We start from the raw sequence: 18590 nt of genomic DNA on the forward strand, positions 1-18590 counted from the left end.
GGAGATCAGGATTCATCTATGCTTCGTTTACGTTGTTGCTGATAAACATCACGACAGTGTTCTACGTTTCAAACTTCATGCTTTTTGACCGACACGACACAGCAAACTTAACTTCGCAGCTCTCGGCAAGCACGTGGCCGACACTGCAACCGTAACGGCAAGACCTTTGCAAAATACCAGCATGATGCAGCAATCTGCCTTTTCATAGAATAACGGTACATGCGCCCTGCCCTAGTGGATTAATCACGAAGTTTTGGATGGGATGTGCGCACGGGCTGCTATCGGAAAGCTCTTGGAGTATGAAGGTTGAAGTTTATTTTCCTTCAAAGATGAAAGAGGGAACTGCGACAAAAGGCGGTAAGCCTGACGAGGTAACAGTTCCCCAAAACAGTCGATGCAGCAGTGAGCAACACAGAAATAGATATGTATGTATGTTACTATTAACATAGTAATATTGCTTTCGATACAAAGACAATGTTCCATAAATCAAAGGCAGTGTATAAACATGGCATGAGGTCACTAAAGGAAACACACACACAAACAACTTGATACAAAAACAAGAGATGCTTCGCTAAGTAAAAAAAAAAGAACAAATGATGTTGAGTCAGTGCTGATTAGTAACTTTCTGATTTCTTTTTAAAATTTGTTCTTAGGGAGATCAAACATGACACTTAAAGATGGGTTATTGAGAATGACTGGAATCTGGTAATCGAGTTTTTGTTTGCCGTAATTTGTCCTCGTTTTAGGGACCAAGTTTCTGTGTTGCCAAAGGGGGTATTTAGTAGCAGGGCAGTTTGGAGCAATAGAATACAAACGATTATGATGGATGTACTGTAACAGGTGAAATATGTAAACATGGTTTGCTTTAAGTATATTATGCTTATGATAGAATGGTAATGTTGGTAGGTTTTCCGGCCTACCATGGTAACCCTCAATAGCCCGCAATGCCTTCTCTTGCAAAAGCAATAACTTCTGCAAAATTGGTTATTGTTGTAGTGCCCCAAACCAGTGCACAATAGAACAATTTGGAAAAAAATAGTGCGTAATATATGGACACTTTTAGGGAAACGGACAAGACATTGCTGATCCGGTAAAGACAACCAACAGTTTTACTAAGGTCGGTAAGAAGTTTTCAAGTATGCATGTTCCATGATAAATGTTCATTAAACCAGAAACCAAGAAACTTCCGAGTTGTTACCTGTTGCAGTTTTGTGTTGGTGTATATTAGGTTAAGTGTGTAATGAACAGAGGCATTAATAGGTCTGAAAATTATGTACCTGGTTTTTGACAAGTTTAAACTAAACTTATTGGCCTGCATCCAAGTGTATAATTTTACTAAATAAGCGTTCACAATAGTTTCTCATTCCAGCAGAGTACGTGATGTGAAAAAAATATTTGTATCGTCAGCATACATAGCCAAATCTGCAGAATCAGGTATGTTACAGATGTCGTTTATGTACAATAAAAACAAAAGTGGACCTAATATAGATCCCTGCAGAACCCCTTGAGTAATGCGCAAATGGTTCGAAACAAAATTATTCCATTTATATTGTATTCTTTTTAGGTAACTTTTCAGCAGGTTCAGAGCTATTCCGTGTATCCCGTAACTGCTCACTTTTCTCAAAAGAATTTCGTGCTTTACGCAGTCAAAAGCTTTCCGGAGGTCTAAGAACAGACCGAGAGTGTATGCTCTGGATTCAATGTTGTCTATGATCTTTTGTTTAACAGCGAGTAAAGCTTGCTCAGATGATTTATTTTTCAAAAAGCCATACTGAGAGGTGTTAATAATGTTATGAGCGCTGAAGAACTTTTCTAATCTACTATTAATGGCTCCTTCGAATATCTTCGATAACATTGATAACACGGAGATGGGACGATAGTTTGCGATTTCATTTCTATTTCCTCCTTTATATATAGGACAAACACTCGCAATCTTCAGTTCATCTGGGAACGTACCACTTGTGAACATCAGATTTATAACATACGCTAGAACCTCGCATATTAATGCAGACACATACTTCAATGGTATTGCTTTCATGTCGCCATGGCCTGCTGAGACATTGTTTTTTATTTTCTCAATGTAGGTAGCTACTTCTTGTGGGTTCACAGGCAGCAAGGAAAGAGAGTTAGGTAAAGTGGTAATGAGGTTGCATATGGGAGCATTAGAGAGCTTGATCTAATGTAGGCTTGCCAGCTTCAATGAAGAAGTGGTTTATAGTGTTAGCTAATTGAGTTCCGCTACCTTGGGAATTCGATGCAGTGATTTCTGACTGGTTCCTGCACTTGTGTTTGTTTAATAGTTCGTTTATCTCACTCCAAGCTTTCTTGCGGTCATTATAAATTCTGGAGAACCGTTTTGTACAGTAAGCTGATTTTGCAGACTTGTCTTTATTTAGTTTATTCCTAAATTTTTTGAACTCTCTAAAAAGGGCTGCATCGCGAGTACGTACAAAGTCATGATACATCTTATTTTTAATACGCATTCTGTTATACAATGCTTTATCAACCCACAACTTTCTAGACTGATCTCACTCCAAACTTTCTTGCGGTCATTATAAATTCTGGAGAACTGTTTTGTACAGTAAGCTGATTTTGCAGACTTGAGGTCTTTATTTAGTTTATTCCTAAATTTTTTTAACTCTCTAAAAAGGGCTGCATCGCGAGTGCGTACAAAGTCATGATACATCTTATTTTTAATATGTATTCTGTTATATAACGCTTTATCAACCCACGGCTTTCTAGATTTTCGGAAGTTGCGTTTTACCTCGATTGTAGGAAACGCAGCATTATAACATTCCATGAACTTGGCAAGAAAAGCTGTATACGCCAAGTTGACTTTAGATATGCTGTATACGTTCTGTCGGGCGCCAATTGGACGCCGATTGCGGCCCAGGTACCACAGGAAATTCGCTGTGTCCAGGCAGGAGTGATTGCGCTACGTAGTCCGACGGAGCTCAGGCACGCGTGACGAAATGTAGACGTTTGATGCTGCAAAGAGCAGAGGGAGTTAGCGACGTGCTTTCCGTTTGCACACCGCTGCCAAACTGTGGCAGATGAAGCTCTCTCAATCCCCGAATTAAATTTCATTACTGCCTCAGCCACAGCTGCTTCAACAGCAAAAAGCGAAGCATGCTGTTCATTAGGTGTCAAAGCCCAAATCATAGAGTACAAGCATTCATTATTGTTTTGGGTCATGCTGTGCTGGCACCTTTGAAGCAATTTTTCTTTTGAGAGGTGCTCATACACTGGTAGAAGGGCTTGACAAACATGGACAGGCAAATTATATCGATGCTTTGGGATGGGCTCATTTTTTGCTTGCACAGCATTCTGACGGCACCAAGAGTCTGAACCAGATGGGCGAAGATTGTGGTGTGAAACCTTGTCATTTGACGTGATGTGGTGGTATGTTGCCATCACAGCCTTCTGCATAGCCTTCACATCCCCTTTGTTGGATTTTAATGCCTATCCATAGTAGGCACTGAGTTTGGTGATCAGGTCACCCGTCAATTTTCCTTTGCTACCAAGTGTTTCAGAAGCAGAGCACTTGTGTTTGGCAACGATAGTGCGCAAAGCAGTCCCCATCCTTTTTTGGACGTGATTCACGCAATCTTCCTTCTCGACTGGCACAAAGCCATACACTTTGGCTTGTCTGAAAGCAAGGAAATACGCGACTATCACCATCTGAGAGGACTGTGGTGTACCTGAATTTGTGCAGCTGAAGTGACCTCTGGAACAGTATAGGAGCCGCTTCAACTTCTATCTCCCCTGCTTTTTTTTTTTTTTTTAATATTTTTTGCGCATATGGCTTGCCTTCCAATCTTGGTAGTCTGGGTCTCCAGGTTTCAAGCCGCGCACACACCTAGCACAAAAGTTGCTCAGAACAATGTAGTCGACCACAAGTCTGGAGAACAGTTCGACGACTGTGCAGACTCCGGTGTGTGACGAATGGCCATGCGTCATCCATGAGCCATCGTAGGATACCGCTATATTCCCGGAGTTCACAAGTTTCATGTCATTATACAATGACTTCACTAATAGCACGCCCGCACCCATCAGCTTTTGGGCAGCAGATGACGACACCGGCTTCTGCTTGAGATAGCCTTGCCCGTTTTGTTATGAAGGCCATCGTGCGAGATATTCATTGCAGCAAAAACGTCATTCATCACTGTTTGTCGATTTCCAGTGCTAATCATCGCACGAGTGGCGAGAATGTTCACTACAAAGGGGTTGACCATTTTGCTGTTTTTCACGCACGGTGACCTCCACTTGGAAACAACATTGTCACAGTTTTCACAAATGGCGAGAAGCTTGACGGCAAGGCCACATTCTCGCTCCTCTGAATCAAAAGCCACGGAGCTGCAGTAACTGCACTTTAAATGTGAGACCAAAGTGCTTATCACTTCCACACTGATAACATAAAAGTGTGACTCCATCTCCGCCGGCCCATCCACACTGTCGTTGAAGCTCGTACACATGTCCAATTTCCGCTTCGTTGCCAAAGTTCCCACCAGTTGTTGGAGGCTTTCCCCCGCTTGCTTCTGCCGTTGGAGCAATTCCACTGGCTGCACAGTCTTTGTGCCGTGCCGAACGCTACTCCTGCAATCACTATCAGCTGGCAACGTCGTTAGGCCTGGCTCGCTCTCGCCAGGTCCGCTGCATTGTGCGTCGAAGTCATCGCTTGAAACCAGCGGCGGGTGGTCATCGCTGTGTTTTTCAGCAGGGTTGGAGCACTTTTCAATGTTGTAGCGCACTCGCTTTCTTTTCTTGCCAAACTTGTTTCGAGTGGCAAACTTCCGACATTCCGGCATCACTACACACTACGCTAGCGTCTTTCAAAATGTTGCCGTGGTTCGCTTTTCAAGCGAGTCCGCGCGCCGCAGCAGACAATGGTAGCCGCCTAAGCCAATTGCAGGACTTTATTTAGTCTTAGAACGACAGAAAGCTGAGCTAGTTGGTAAGGATACATTATGCAAAAAAGAGGCGAGGCGTGCAGACAGGACACAAGAGTAGAGAAGTGGACAACACGAACGCCGACTATCAACTGAAGGGAGCACTGAGGCAAAAAAAGGAAGACACAAAACTCATCTGCGCAAGCTGAGGAATGGTATCACCACGGTCAGTCGGGTACATGTGCCGATCTACGTGAGAGATAACTGTTAAGGCACAATCTCTTCCTTATGTAAAGTAATCGAAGGCTGACTGACGCACGTACTTCCAGCCTTCGATTACTTTACATAAGGAAGAGATTGTGCCTTAACAGTTATCTCTCACGTAGATCGGCACATGTACCCGACTGACCGTGGTGATACCATTCCTCAGCTTGCGCAGATGAGTTTTGTGTCTTCTTTCTTTTTTCGCCTCAGTGCTCCCTTCAGTTGATAGTCGGCGTTCGTGTTGTCCACTTCTCTACTCTTGTGTCCTGTCTGCACGCCTCACCTCTTTTTTGCCATTAGACCACTGCACGTCCCACCTTTATTCATTCAGAATGTCCTCTGGAAGACTGTATACTTGTAGTATGGCAAACTCAGCTTCGAGAGCATCTAAAGCATCTTCAGCAGATTCATTGGAATCTCGGGGCAGCAGCTGAGGAAAACTCTGAATTAGGAAACGAATACTTGAGAGTGATGCCATTGTGGCATCATGACCATGATGTGGCGTCACCATGATGCCATGGTGTGATGCCCCACCATTCCTAAATTCCAGGTTGGCCACCTCCACATTCTTCAGAGTTAAGTTTTAGCAGAGTTGCGTCCACATCCATAGCGCTTCGCCTCATCGCATTTCGGAAATATTTTCCGTAGAAGAGGCCCAATGTAGTCGCTGACACTAAGGGATAGGTTGTGTTCGACGACGAATCCTGTAAATAGGCACTCCACACGTATGACACTCGTCGCACTTGTTCCGGAGAAAGTTCACTATATTGCTTTGCTGCTCGACGGTGCGAACATAGCTTTGATGCTTCGCCGTGGAAACGTGCAGTTTCAAGTCGTCTTTGAAACCGTGAGACACGCTGACGTCACATCAACACGTTGCACAAAATGCAAATTGTTCTCCTTTTCTTGATGTCAAAAAGCACAAAAATTCAGAAGTATAAGATCGCAAAAGCTTCTGCAAATACCTTTTCTTGGGTGCTGATAGCGCCATGGCATCAAGCACACGAGGATTCTAACTTTACACGGTGCACCGCACACAGACGGTCTAGCCAACACTAATCATACACACAAGCAGCAGCAACAAGATGCACCATGGAGGAAGGCATGCATGAAATGCAAGAGCTACATTGGCTCTGGCTTTGGTCGGCTTAATAGGCACCTTAATCGGCTGCTTAGTTCATAATACCGATGGTGCTAGCGCGGCCGTTGTTGATGATGCATACGATTACGATGTGGCTGCAGATTCCGCGGTGCCGATTTTGCAAAAACCATTATTGTGCGAACAGAGCGCACTTTTCGGGATATATAAGACAGTGATCGTACAATTGGAAAGTTCAGTAAAAAATCTGGAGTCTCCCGGGCAAATCGGGAGGGTTGGCAGGTATGCAAATGTATGGCAGTGTATCTTTTTTCCCCAGCAATGTTGTTCATTTCCGATGATCAGCGGGGAGATCAGCCATCTTCCATTTCGATCAAACGTGGTGGAAAAACCACCTGGACAGCACTGACTTTTCGCGCAACCAACAAAGACGAACACAAGCGACTTAAGGGGGGATATGGATCCTAAAAACTTTTTCTTATCTTTGGGTTAATCTAATAAACTCCACTGCCTGGTGTCATTTTTCGTGCTGATTTCAGAACTGTAATTAGATTTTTGCTAGCTGTAGCAGTTCAAAAAATATTGAGGTCTGAAGTCAAATTAATTTCAAGCTCGTTACAGGGCTTTTTGATGATTCCATCTTGCTAATCCAAAAACTAAATGCATGACACCATCATTCCTAAAGACCTACAGTACAGTACGGGGTGATGCTATCTTTATTCATTTGGAAGCATTTTGCGGACAAGAAAACAATCTTGTATTTATTATGAACATTTTTTTCTAATTAGCAGCGACTACTATACCTGAATGTAATTTTTGTGATGGTGCAAGAGTAATAAAAATAGCATCACCCCCCACCAGATCATTTCAATACGAATAAAATGATACCACCCTTTTCATTTTTGGCCAGAAACAACCCAGAAAAAACACCTGTAAGGCGGAGTACAGTGGGCAAAAAGATTGAACTGAAATAAATGCATTTGAAGTTTCAAACAAATGCAGCTTTTGCTGAAGTGAATCTACAGCAATACAAATGGCACCACTTTGAAGCTCTATGTTTTGTAAGAATGGCCACACTAAATGTGCGACTGCACACTCTCAAAATAATGGCACACTGGCCACTGAACTAACACAAGAAACTTTATTAGGCACCATGCTCTACAAAGAGCATGGTGCCTGGGTTTCAAACCGAGGTGCAGAACTCTGCATGGGCATGAATATTGTTATGTGTAGCTGTAGCCCAATGCTATATACATTTATTCAGAGGAAGCTAACGGAAGGCCACAATGGCGACGCTATATCAAGCGGGCCCACATCGTCTTCCTCCTCTTCAGTGCAGCCACACTGTGGTGGCTGTTTCGTACATCACCCCCGGCAGTATAAGCACCGTCCCGGTGCTTAATCTACACATCCGCGGTGAAAAGTGTAAGGTATGGCTTTAGTCTCGCCACGTGAACGATGTCACTTGCAGCCGACGATGACGCTGAGGGGTCGGCGGGGACGACTTCATACGTGACATCGGTCACTTGTCGCACCACACGGTATGGGCCAGTGTAGCGCGACAGCAACTTTTCAGAAAGGCCCACACGTCGAATGGGTGACCAGAGAAGCACCAGAGAATCCGGAGTAAAGTGCACATTGCGATGGTGTCGATCATAGAGGCGTCTCTGATGCTCCTGTGAGGCCTTGAGACGTGTGCGGGCGAGCTGGCGCGCATGGTCGGCGTGTGCGATCGCGTCGCGGGCGTATTCAGTGGCTGAACGTGTGGCCGAGGGCAACAAAGTGTCTAAGGGCAACGCGGGTTCTCGGCCATATAGGAGGTAGAATGGTGAATAGCCGGCAGTGTCGTGATGCAATGAATTATACGCGAACGTCACATATCGTAAGTGAAGATCCCAGTCGTGGTGGTCGGTCGCAACGTACTTCGAAAGCATGTCGGTGATGGTCCGGTTGAGGCGCTCCGTGAGGCCGTTGGTCTGTGGGTGGTAGGACGTACTGAACTTGTGCTTTCTCGAGCAGGAGCAGAGGATGTCCTCGACGACTGCCGACAGAAAGCTGCGGCCACGGTCAGTGAGTAATTGGCGCGGAGCACCGTGCATTAAAATGATGTCATAGAGCAGAAATTCAGCAACGTCAGTAGCACAACTTGTCAGAAGGGCTCTGGTGATTGTGTACTGCGTAGCATAATCAGTAGCGACGGCGACCCATTTTTTTCCGGAGCCCGAGAGAGGAAACGGTCCAAGCAGGTCTAGACCAACACGGAAAAAGGGTTCTGGTGGGATGTCGATGGGCTGGAGACATCCACCTGGAGGTGTGGAGGGCTTCTTCCGGCGCTGACAGGGCTCACAAGCGGCAACGTAGCGCCGCACGGAGCGGGCGAGACCCGGCCAAAAGAATCGACGTCGTACACGGTCGTATGTACGCGAGACGCCCAAGTGTCCAGTCAAGGGAGCGTCGTGAAGTTGTTGGAGGACAGTCGAACGCAGGTGCGATGGAATTACGAGCAGAAGGTCAAGGCCGTGTGGATCGAGATTGCGGCGGTATAGTGTACCCTCCTTAAGGAGAAACATCCGGAGAGAGGCATCGCCAGGCGTTGACTGCAGATGGTCGATGAGGGCTCGTAATGAGGGATCGCGGCGTTGCTCCTTGCCGATTTCAAGCAACTGGGACACAGAGAAATCGCAAGCGATGGCATCCGCATCAGCCGGTTCATTGACAGGGTAGCGGGACAAACAATCGGCATCCTGGTGCAAGCGTCCCGTCTTATATACCACGGAGAAGGTATATTCTTGCAGGCGTAATGACCAGCGAGCGAGTCGTCCCATGGGGTCCTTAAGCGAAGATAGCCAGCAGAGCGCGTGGTGATCAGTGATGACACAGAAGGGGCGTCCGTACAAGTATGGACGAAACTTCGCAACAGGCCACACAAGAGCGAGGCACTCGCACTCTGATTGAATAATTGCGTTCAGCGGGCGGTAGAAGTCTGCTGGCATAGGCTATAACACGATCATGTCCTCGTTGGCGTTGTGCTAACACTGCTCCTATGCCGTGACCACTGGCATCAGTTCGAACTTCTGTTGAGGCAGACGGGTCAAAGTGGGCCAAAATTGGAGGCATGGTAAGGAGAGTAGTGAGCTGCGAAAAAGATGCGACATGATCAGGTCCCCAAGAAAATGGGGCGTCTTTCTTCAAGAGGTTAGCAAGGGGACGTGCGATAGTCGCAAAATCCTTCACAAAGCATCGGAAATAAGAGCGCAGCCCTACGAAACTGCGAACGTCCTTGGTAGACTTCGGAACAGGAAAGTTCATAACGGCGCGAATTTTGTCCGGATCAGGTCTTGCGCCTCGGGCGTCCACGAGGTGTCCAAGGACGGTGATTTGGCGGCGAGCGAAATGACATTTTGATGAGTTCAGCTGGAGACCGGCGTAGCGGAACACGTCAAGAATCGCTGAAAGACGGTCTAGATGCGTGTCAAATGTGGGCGAATAAATGATGGCGTCGTCCAGATAGCACAAACAGGTGGACCACTTGAATCCCTGAAGCAAAGAGTCCATCATTCGTTCGAAGGTGGCGGGCGCGTTACAGAGACCAAAAGGCATCACCTTGAACTGATAAAGGCCGTCAGGGGTAACAAATGCAGTCTTCTCTCGGTCCATGTCGTCGACAGATATCTGCCAGTAGCCGGACCGTAAGTCGATAGAAGAAAAATAGGTGGCACCGTACAGGCAGTCTAGAGCGTCATCAATACGTGGCAAAGAGTACATGACCTTTTTTGTGATTTTGTTGAGGTGGCGATAATCTACACAAAAACGCCGCGTTCCATCCTTCTTTTTGACAAGTACGACGGGAGAAGCCCAGGGACTACAGGAAGGCTCGATAATGTCCTTTACAAGCATCTTTTTTACTTCCTGTTGGATAACAGCTTGTTCGGACGCAGGAACACGATATGGACGTCAGTGAATAGGGTTGGCATCGCCAGTGTTTATGCGATGGGTCACGACGGACGTTTGACCTGAGGGTCGATTGCCAAAGTAAAAAATGTCGCGATAGCCTTCAAGAACGCGGCAAAGAGCTTCAGCTTGAGCAGGTGTAAGGTAAGAGGAAACCATCTTCTCAATGTCGACGTCAGTACCGTGCGATGACGTCACGGTATGGGCTGAGCTGTGACGATCTTCCACTGTGAATGGCTCGATCTCATCATCCTGCAAAGCGCTAATTATAGCCAATGAAATCCCCTGAGGCAGAACTTGCGCCGTTTGCGCGAAGTTGACAAGGGGAAGGCAGGTGCGGTTGCCAGTAATTGTCAGCACAGTGTGCGGCACGGTAACACCACGTGTAACTGCCGGAATTGGTGCGACCACATAATTACCGTCAGGTACAGCTGGTGAGGACAACAAGTCGACGTGTGTCACAGAGTGGGGCGGTAGGTGAATAAAATCCATGCAGCTCAAACGACTTGGAGGCGGGTCCACAGGGTCGGCAACAAGAGGCAAGTCAAGGCGAAGTGAGCCGGCCGAACAGTCAATGAGAGCAGAATGATTGGCAAGGAAATCCAGACCGAGAACGAGTTTGTGAGGGCAATGCTCGATGACGGTGAAGAGAACGATGGTGTGTCTCTCAGCAATGGTGAGTAGCGCAGAGCACATGCCAACAATAGCGACAGTCCCTTCGTCGGCGACTTGTACAACTCGGTTCGAGGCAGGCGTCAGAACTTTCTTGAGCCGACGGCGAAGAGCAGCACTCATAATGGACACATGCGCCTCGGTGTCAATCAACGCGCACACAGGAACATTGTCGACGAGAACGTCCAAAAGATTCTTGTTCGTGGATAATGTGAAGCGAGGATTCCGTGCCAATGTCGTCATTGCAGCTTCACCTCCAGAAGCTGCGCTATCTAGTTTTCCGGTCGGGGGTGCGGCAAGTAGGTCGGAGAAGGAGCAAGACGTGACGTGGGCGAACAAGATTGATGAAGGGAGGGAGAAGGTGAGCGGGAGTAGCGGGGTCGTGTCAAAGGTGTCGCAGGGTTAGATGATGCAGCGGGCATAGAAGGGGCGAAGGAAAAGGATGCGCTAGAGGGGTGAGGGTGGTAATCAGAATAGAGCGTCGGAGAAGTCCAGTGGCTGCGGCAATGGCGAGCGACATGTCCAATGCGTCGGCAGTAAAAACAGATCGCCTTGTCGTCCACGGTTCACCATTTGGAGGGGTTGCGCTGTCCATAAGAGAAGAGCGCGGTGGGGACGTGCAAGGAGAGAGAGGTTCTGAGCGTACGGAACAAATGGATTGCAGGCCGACGTTGGACAACTCTTGACGGACGAAGGCCTGTATCAAGGAGATTGTCACCGGAGAATGATCAGGTGATGGGAACGAAGGGGCCGCTGGTTCTGCCGCTTCGACCTCACAACGAATGATGCGGGTCAAGTTGTCACATCGCGACGACTGGTGGAAGAGGTCGTCACAGGATGACGTAGCAGCTGTGTTGGGAAGTCGCGTGATGTGCTGGTATACCCGGCGGCTTTTAGCCTGCTCGAGACGGCGGCACTCCTTGACAATCGTATCGATACTGGTGACGTTCATAAACACCAGTAAATTGAAGGCGTCGTCAGCAGTGCCTTTGAGGATGTGATTAACCTTCTCGTCCTCGGACATGGTTGGGTCAGCCTTGGCACAAAGGGCCAAGACGTCGAGAATGTACGACACGTAGGACTCTGTCGACGTCTATACACGTGTGGCAAGGGCTTTTTTGGCATCGACTTGGCGACCGAATGGATTGCCAAAGAGGTCGCGGAGCTTCTCTTTGAAGAGATCCCAGCTCGAGATCTCCTCTTCGCGAGTCTGGAACCATGCAAGTGGAGCTCCGTCGAGGTAGAAAAGAACGTTCGCTAGCATAATAGTCAGATCCCACCTGTGACTGGTGCTGACACGTTCGTATAAGTTGAGCCAGTCGTCAACATCAGGACTGCCGACTCCGTTGAAAACACCAGGATCCCGAGGGGGGGAAACGGCGACGTAGGTCGGAGCTGCAGGCGGGGACGGTTGTGTAGATGAAGTGCCGCCAGCAGGAGCCGAAGTTGCACTGTCGCCTTTGCGGCCGCTGCGAAACTCCATGATGGGTACGGGGAACGTCCACCTCCACCAAATTAATGTTACGTGTAGCTGTAACCCAATGCTATATACATTTATTCAGAGGAAGCTAACGGAAGGCCACAATGGCGACGCTATATCAAGCGGGTCCACGTCGTCTTCCTCCTCTTCAGTGCAGCCACACTGTGGTGGCTGTTTCGTAGCAATATAGTTCCAGTATTGTACCTGCAGGCTGCCTGATTGATAGCAGTCTCCATTACAATCAGTCAGGCATTTTTTCATTTGGTAGATTTGGCCATGTTACTGAATGAAGGCTCTGAGTGTAAGTATATCCTTCATCGTCATCTTCACCTCGCAATGGCTGTGAAACTTAGGATCAGAGAGCCAGTGATAGATGTGCAGCTGCTAGGTGCTTTCCAGAATTGTACTTTTGTATGATGTCTCGATCACTTCTGCAGCCAGATGTGCCAGCCCAAGGGGCCTAGAGAACAGAGCTCATGATAAGGTCCTCTTTATGAAGGGGGGGTATAATAGATATTGTTACGAGCTATCGTGACAATATGATCATAGAGTGAACACGGAGTATGCTTGGGTGTGAGTTCGAGGTGCCGACGCGCAAAATGCCTAGCCGCAGATACAAGGAGTCGACGCTCTTTGTGCTTAGTCGCGCAGTTCGAGGTGCAGAAGCACGAAATTCCTAGCCGCGGGCTCGAGGAGTCAACACTCGATGCTCTTATTTGTGCAGTCCGCGGTGCCGACACGCAAAATGCGTAGACGCGGGCTGGAGGAGTTGATGCTCGATGTATTTAGTCGCGCAGTCGGAGGCGCAGATGCACAATTTGCTTAGGCGAGGGCCCGAGATGTCCGCATGCGATGTGCCTGATCGACGAGTTGGAGACTCCTATGCGCGAAATGTTTAGCCGCAGTACAAGGATTGCATGCGCGATGTGCTTGGTCACAAATTCCGAAACACCGAGTGCTGAAAGGCCTAGCCGCATGTCCGAGGATTCCGCACACGAACCTTGGTTGCGAAGTCCGCATCGCTGATGCTAGGAATACTTTGCCATGGGTCTGAGATGTCCACAAACGTAGGAATCGGCCAAGCTACCACAATGTCCGCGTAGCACCCGTTTTGACATGTCAAGATTACGGCGAGTGGAGACTTCTACGCTCACGAGGTGCGAAGAGCCAAGCAGATAACGCGAGCGCCGGACCAATGGCGAACTGCGCTGGAGTCATGTGGCGGGCGCGGCCAATCGCAGACTGCGGCACGACCTTCCATCATTTGCTTTTTGTGCGCTTGTTTCTGTACGGAGGAGATAGCTGAAGCGGGAAATTTGAAGACGGAGAAATGCTCTTTCCAATGAGACCAAGATGGCAGCACTCAGTTGCGCCGTTCCAGAGATATTGTGGTTTGGAAAACGCTGTTCTTTCTTGATTTACGCGAAATTTTTCGCGCCACTTTTACGTGGTTTATGTGGATGATATTTCGGAATCAGATAGAAAAAGAGTTATAGAAACCGAAAATGTGATTTTCAAAAAAATTGATCTTTTGGCCATTTTTCGCGATGCAAAATCCGCGTCCCCCCTTAATCTGCTGGCAAAACTGCGCAGAATGAGGGGGCCAGCGAGCGATCTGGAATCAGCACTGTCAGTGCAGACGGTGCATTAGAATTCACGAGGACACCTTCCATTCGTGTTTGGAAGGGTGGAAGGACGACAGACGAGAAGTACAGGAGGCTGGAAATGCGGATAAGGCTGGAGAACGGGTTCCCTTGTATGAGCGCACGGCGGCCTTGGGGTGGCAGAGAGGGTGCAGCGACTAGAATTTCTCATTTTCCTTTTTCTTTTTAAGGATTACGTATTCGCACGGACACCCAGGAGCCAGACTTCATCATTATAACTGATAATGCAGCATGGGGGCATTGTAGTAAGCGGGTTATTTCACCATAGAAAACACAAAAGTTGATGATGCAGCTCAGGCACGTACGCAGAATTTTTTTTCGGGGGGGGGGGGGGGGGGGGCAACCCAAGGTAACCTTTCTATGCCAATGAGGTGGAGGGTACCTTTACTAGTACAAATGTGAATAATGCCCACCATTTGCCATAAAGACGTGTAAAGCCGCAAAAGAGAATTGAAATAACGTGTATCTCACAAGTACGCCTGTGAGATGCCTCTTCTTTACTTGGCAAACAAAGAACCCCATCAAATGGACTCATGCATAAAAGATGCGCCGAAAGAACCTTGCCAAGAACAAGTTAACAAGTAAATGTGCAAAATAAAGATTTCTAGTAATGTTTTTTTAATTAGCTCTCGAAGAATTTGAGAGAAATGTATATTTGCGGAACAGTCACAGGTCTTTTGTATCCCTCGTTTACTGCGCTACCAAGTAGCAAAACCGACTCGTGTTGTTATTTGGGAAGTTTCGTAACGATGCGGGGTCACCAGTCCCATACAACCACGGAGAGCGCAGAACGCTGCGGTTCTAGACGTACTGCGCCCACCGCGAAAGGTTAGAACCCCCCCCCCCCTTTAGCACATCAGGGAAGTGGCTACGTCAGGTGGCTCGATTGATAACTGTAGAAGCGTAATTCAAAATACACGGAATTATTCTCCAGTTTCAGTGGCTTTTTCTCTACTTCCTTTTTAAATAAAAAGATGTTGATCCATAAATATTTTCACAAACAATTTTCGCTTTTGCTCCCTGTTTGGCTGCTGCCTTGGCTTTCTTGCTTAGTAGATCACTTTCATCTCCTTGAGACTCTTGTTTCCAGTTGCCAATTTTGCAAGAAAAGTACTGTACAATAAGAGAAAAATCAAACAAGGTAACGCGTGACAGCAATAATGCTTATAGGTTTTAGGGTTATTGCAGTGTCTGATGATGGACACTGTTACGCAATATCTTATTTTCCACCTTATCTAACCCACCTCACAGATATATGGTTCCGAGGATCTGCCAGTGTCGCGGCGAGCTGTCACTCGAGGATATAATGAAGCAAAAGGAAAAGTTAAATGCAACTGGCGTTTTCTCCGACCACAACTCGTTCCACGAGCATACAGATCAGCCGACTATGAACCGAATCCCTTTCCTGGCCCCTAGATCAGTCTCAACAAAGAAGAGTGAACTAACGATGCAACAGGGATGCACATGATCGTTGGCGACATAAAAATTTTGTTGGGCATGATCTATAAAATAAAATATTATAATTAAAACAACAAACTACACCATTCCTGCTGCAATAGATGGTCACGACTGAAGTCATCTTGAGTTACCGTAGAAACCGGAATTAGGTCGAACTTTTTTTAAAAAAAACCATTGCGAAAAGTCGACCCACATCTTATATACCGGACATTGGTGAAAAAGCTACGGAAGTCTTGCAACAATGGGCGGATGAAGTACAGTCGCCGACCGTTTATTCGGACCTCACGGGGACTGCGGAAATGTCCGAATAAACAGGTGTCCGAAAAATCAGATTAAGAAGAAAAAAAGAATGAAATCCTTTATTTCCACGCACTTATTCGGGCTCGGCAGTAGGCTTGAAGAAATCGTGAATGCGCTGTTGCACGCTGTTCCGTTTACGCGCAATCAGATAAGCCTGAATTTCGGAGAGGGTCGTACGGTTACTATAGGCAGCTGAAAGCAGTCACTGTTTGTGCACGCTCCGCATGCGACGGCAGCGTAGCACATGGTGCGTCATCTTCTGACTCGAAGTCATCGTCCGGCGGTGCAGCAGAAACCTGACAAATGATCTCGCCGTAGTCGAGTTCTGTGCATGTCAGTACAGCAGTGTCAGCACCTGTGTAACTTTCAAATGAGACGGTGTCCGGAATCGCAATGCAACCACTGCGCAGGTCTCGGCAGAACACTTTCCGCGTCAGTAGGGAGCACATCGGAAGGCGACAAATCTTAGGCCTCCCGGCACCCGCTTGCCGGCATTCCCCAGCGAAGTCTGCGCGAGCACTGTTGGCGCCATTAGACACTTGACGCGATGTTTCCGTACGCCGCGTTGGATCACCGAAACCTCGACACCGCACACAAAGCAAACACCACCGTGCCGACACCAGTCGCACAGACGAGAAGCGTGGCCTGCTCGCAGCGTCGTGCGCGAAGAAACAAATCAGCTGCTGGATTGTCTTGACATGGCTTACTAAGCTGAAACCGGAACTGCTGTAGAGCCACTCTATCGAACCAGGCAAAGACGATGATGATGAGCGGGGATTTCCAGTAGCACCACTTCGTGGGGCAGCAGGTAGGCTCTGTCAAAACAAAAATGGCGTTCAGCAAGTCGAACTATGCGCCGGTCATAGTCGGTGCATGATGCTCTCGATCGAGTTGGCTTAAGGAGTGTCCGAAAAATCAGACGAGAGGTTGCAACGTGTCCGAACTTTCGGCACTTGTAATACATTATGGTCTATGGGGAGAATGGCGGTGCCGCGAAGCTGACCGAATAATCGGGCATGTCCGAATTTTTGGAGTCCGGAAAATCGGTCAACGACTGTAAACAGCCGCCATCGCCATCAGCAGCAGCGCGGCGTGGCGACATTGTGGCACCGTCATTCTGCATTTGCATTGTTTCACATTTTGTTTAAAAATGAGCGGAAGCCAACGGCAATTCACCGTTGCCTTCAAGAAAAAGGCGATCGAGTACGCGGAAGCCAACGGCAACCTGGCGGCACAGCGCAATTTGGAGTATCAGAAAAGAGCATTCGGTACTGGCGGAGGCAGAAGCAGCTTTTGGTTGCTTGCAGTAACCAAAAGAAAACGTTATTTCGTGGGCGGACTGCAGCGTATCCGGAACTGGAAAATAAGGTTGCGGAGTTCGTCCGGGAGCTTCGTGTAAGATCGCTGCCTGTGACTGCCGAATCCATCCGTTTTAAAGCGGTAGAGATCGCGTGCGCCTCTGGACTGACGAGGGCGCAATTCGAGGGCTCGCCATCCTGGGTGCGGCGTTTCATGAAGAGGAAGGGCTTTGCACTACGGCGCCGTACTTCTGTGTGCCAGAAACTGCCCGAAGAATTCGAAGACAAGCTAATCGAGTTTCAGCGATATGTAATTGCGCTTCGGCAGCAACGCGACTACATGATAGGACAGATTTGAAACACCGACAAAACGCCAGTGTGGTTCGATATGCTCTCAAGCCAGACTGTTTCCGAGAAAGGCGCCAAGCAAATCAAGCTTCTAACAATGGGCAACGAGCACTCGCGGTTCACTGTGATGCTCGCGTGTACAGCTGATGGGAAGAAGCTGTCCCCTTTCATTTTTAAAAGAAAAACATTGCCGAAAGAGGAATTCTCATGCGACGTCATCATCTGGGTTAATGAAAACGGTTTTATGAACGAATCGTTGATGCTGGAGTGGGTCCGGCTCGTCTGGAAGCGGCGACCTGGTGCTCTCTTTGAGCGAGCGAACATGCTCGTTCTGGTCTCGAGGCCACCTCACAGCTAACGTAAAGCGGGCCCTGTGCGACGGCAAGATGGACCTCATGGTCATCCCTGGTGGACTGACATCTGTGCTGCAGCCACTAGACGTTGTGCTAAATAAGCCGTTTAAAGATAGAGTGCGCAAACTCTATAATGAATGGATGCTGGGCGATAAACCGACTACCCCCACCGGCCGCCTGCAACGTCCACCGCTTGCGACTGTTTGTGGCTGGGTGTCGTCGGCGTGGAAATCTCTCCCCGAAGAGATAGTGCGGAAGTCTTTTAGAAAATGCTGCATAAGCAACGCGCTGGACGGCACAGAGGACGATGCTCTATGGGACGTGGGCAGCGAGAAGCACTCGTCATCGGACTCTTGTTCGGACGACTGATTCGGAGTAGCGCTTGCGCACTTCGTGTCCTTCTGTGTACTGCACACCCAGCCAATTTTAACAGCATCGCGCGACCATCGACCCGCTTGTTTGTCAGCACCTTATCATCACAGCATGAAGCGGCGAAATAGCGAAAGTAGGTGCATGTGTACACATGCGCGTATCTCATTTGTTTCACCGCTCAGCGCCGTTAATAAGGTGCTTACAAGCACGCGGGTAGATGGTCGCGCAATGCTGTTAAAAACTTACCCAGGTGCACATGCGAGCAGCATTTAAATAAATACTGTCACCATTGTGCAACTGGCTAAGTCGCATTTGTTTCAAGGTAAGGGTGTCTTTCGGTACTTTTGCCATTTAAAAATATTTTTTTCATTTTTAGAATTGGTTAGTTGGGGGGTCGACTTATATTCCGGTCCGACCTATAGTCCAGTTTTTACGGTAATCG

The 18590-nt window shown here is 47.9% G+C and overlaps 1 protein-coding gene across 1 annotated transcript in view; it reads right to left on the reverse strand.

The window, feature by feature from the left end:
- The window catches only part of LOC142576577 (serine/threonine-protein phosphatase alpha-2 isoform), an 82055-nt gene that overhangs the window by 34703 nt on the left and 28762 nt on the right, over positions 1-18590 (reverse strand). The gene's annotated exons all lie outside the window — the stretch shown is intronic.

This window comes from Dermacentor variabilis, chromosome 3, assembly GCF_050947875.1.
Source record: "Dermacentor variabilis isolate Ectoservices chromosome 3, ASM5094787v1, whole genome shotgun sequence".
Lineage (NCBI taxonomy): Eukaryota > Metazoa > Arthropoda > Arachnida > Ixodida > Ixodidae > Dermacentor > Dermacentor variabilis.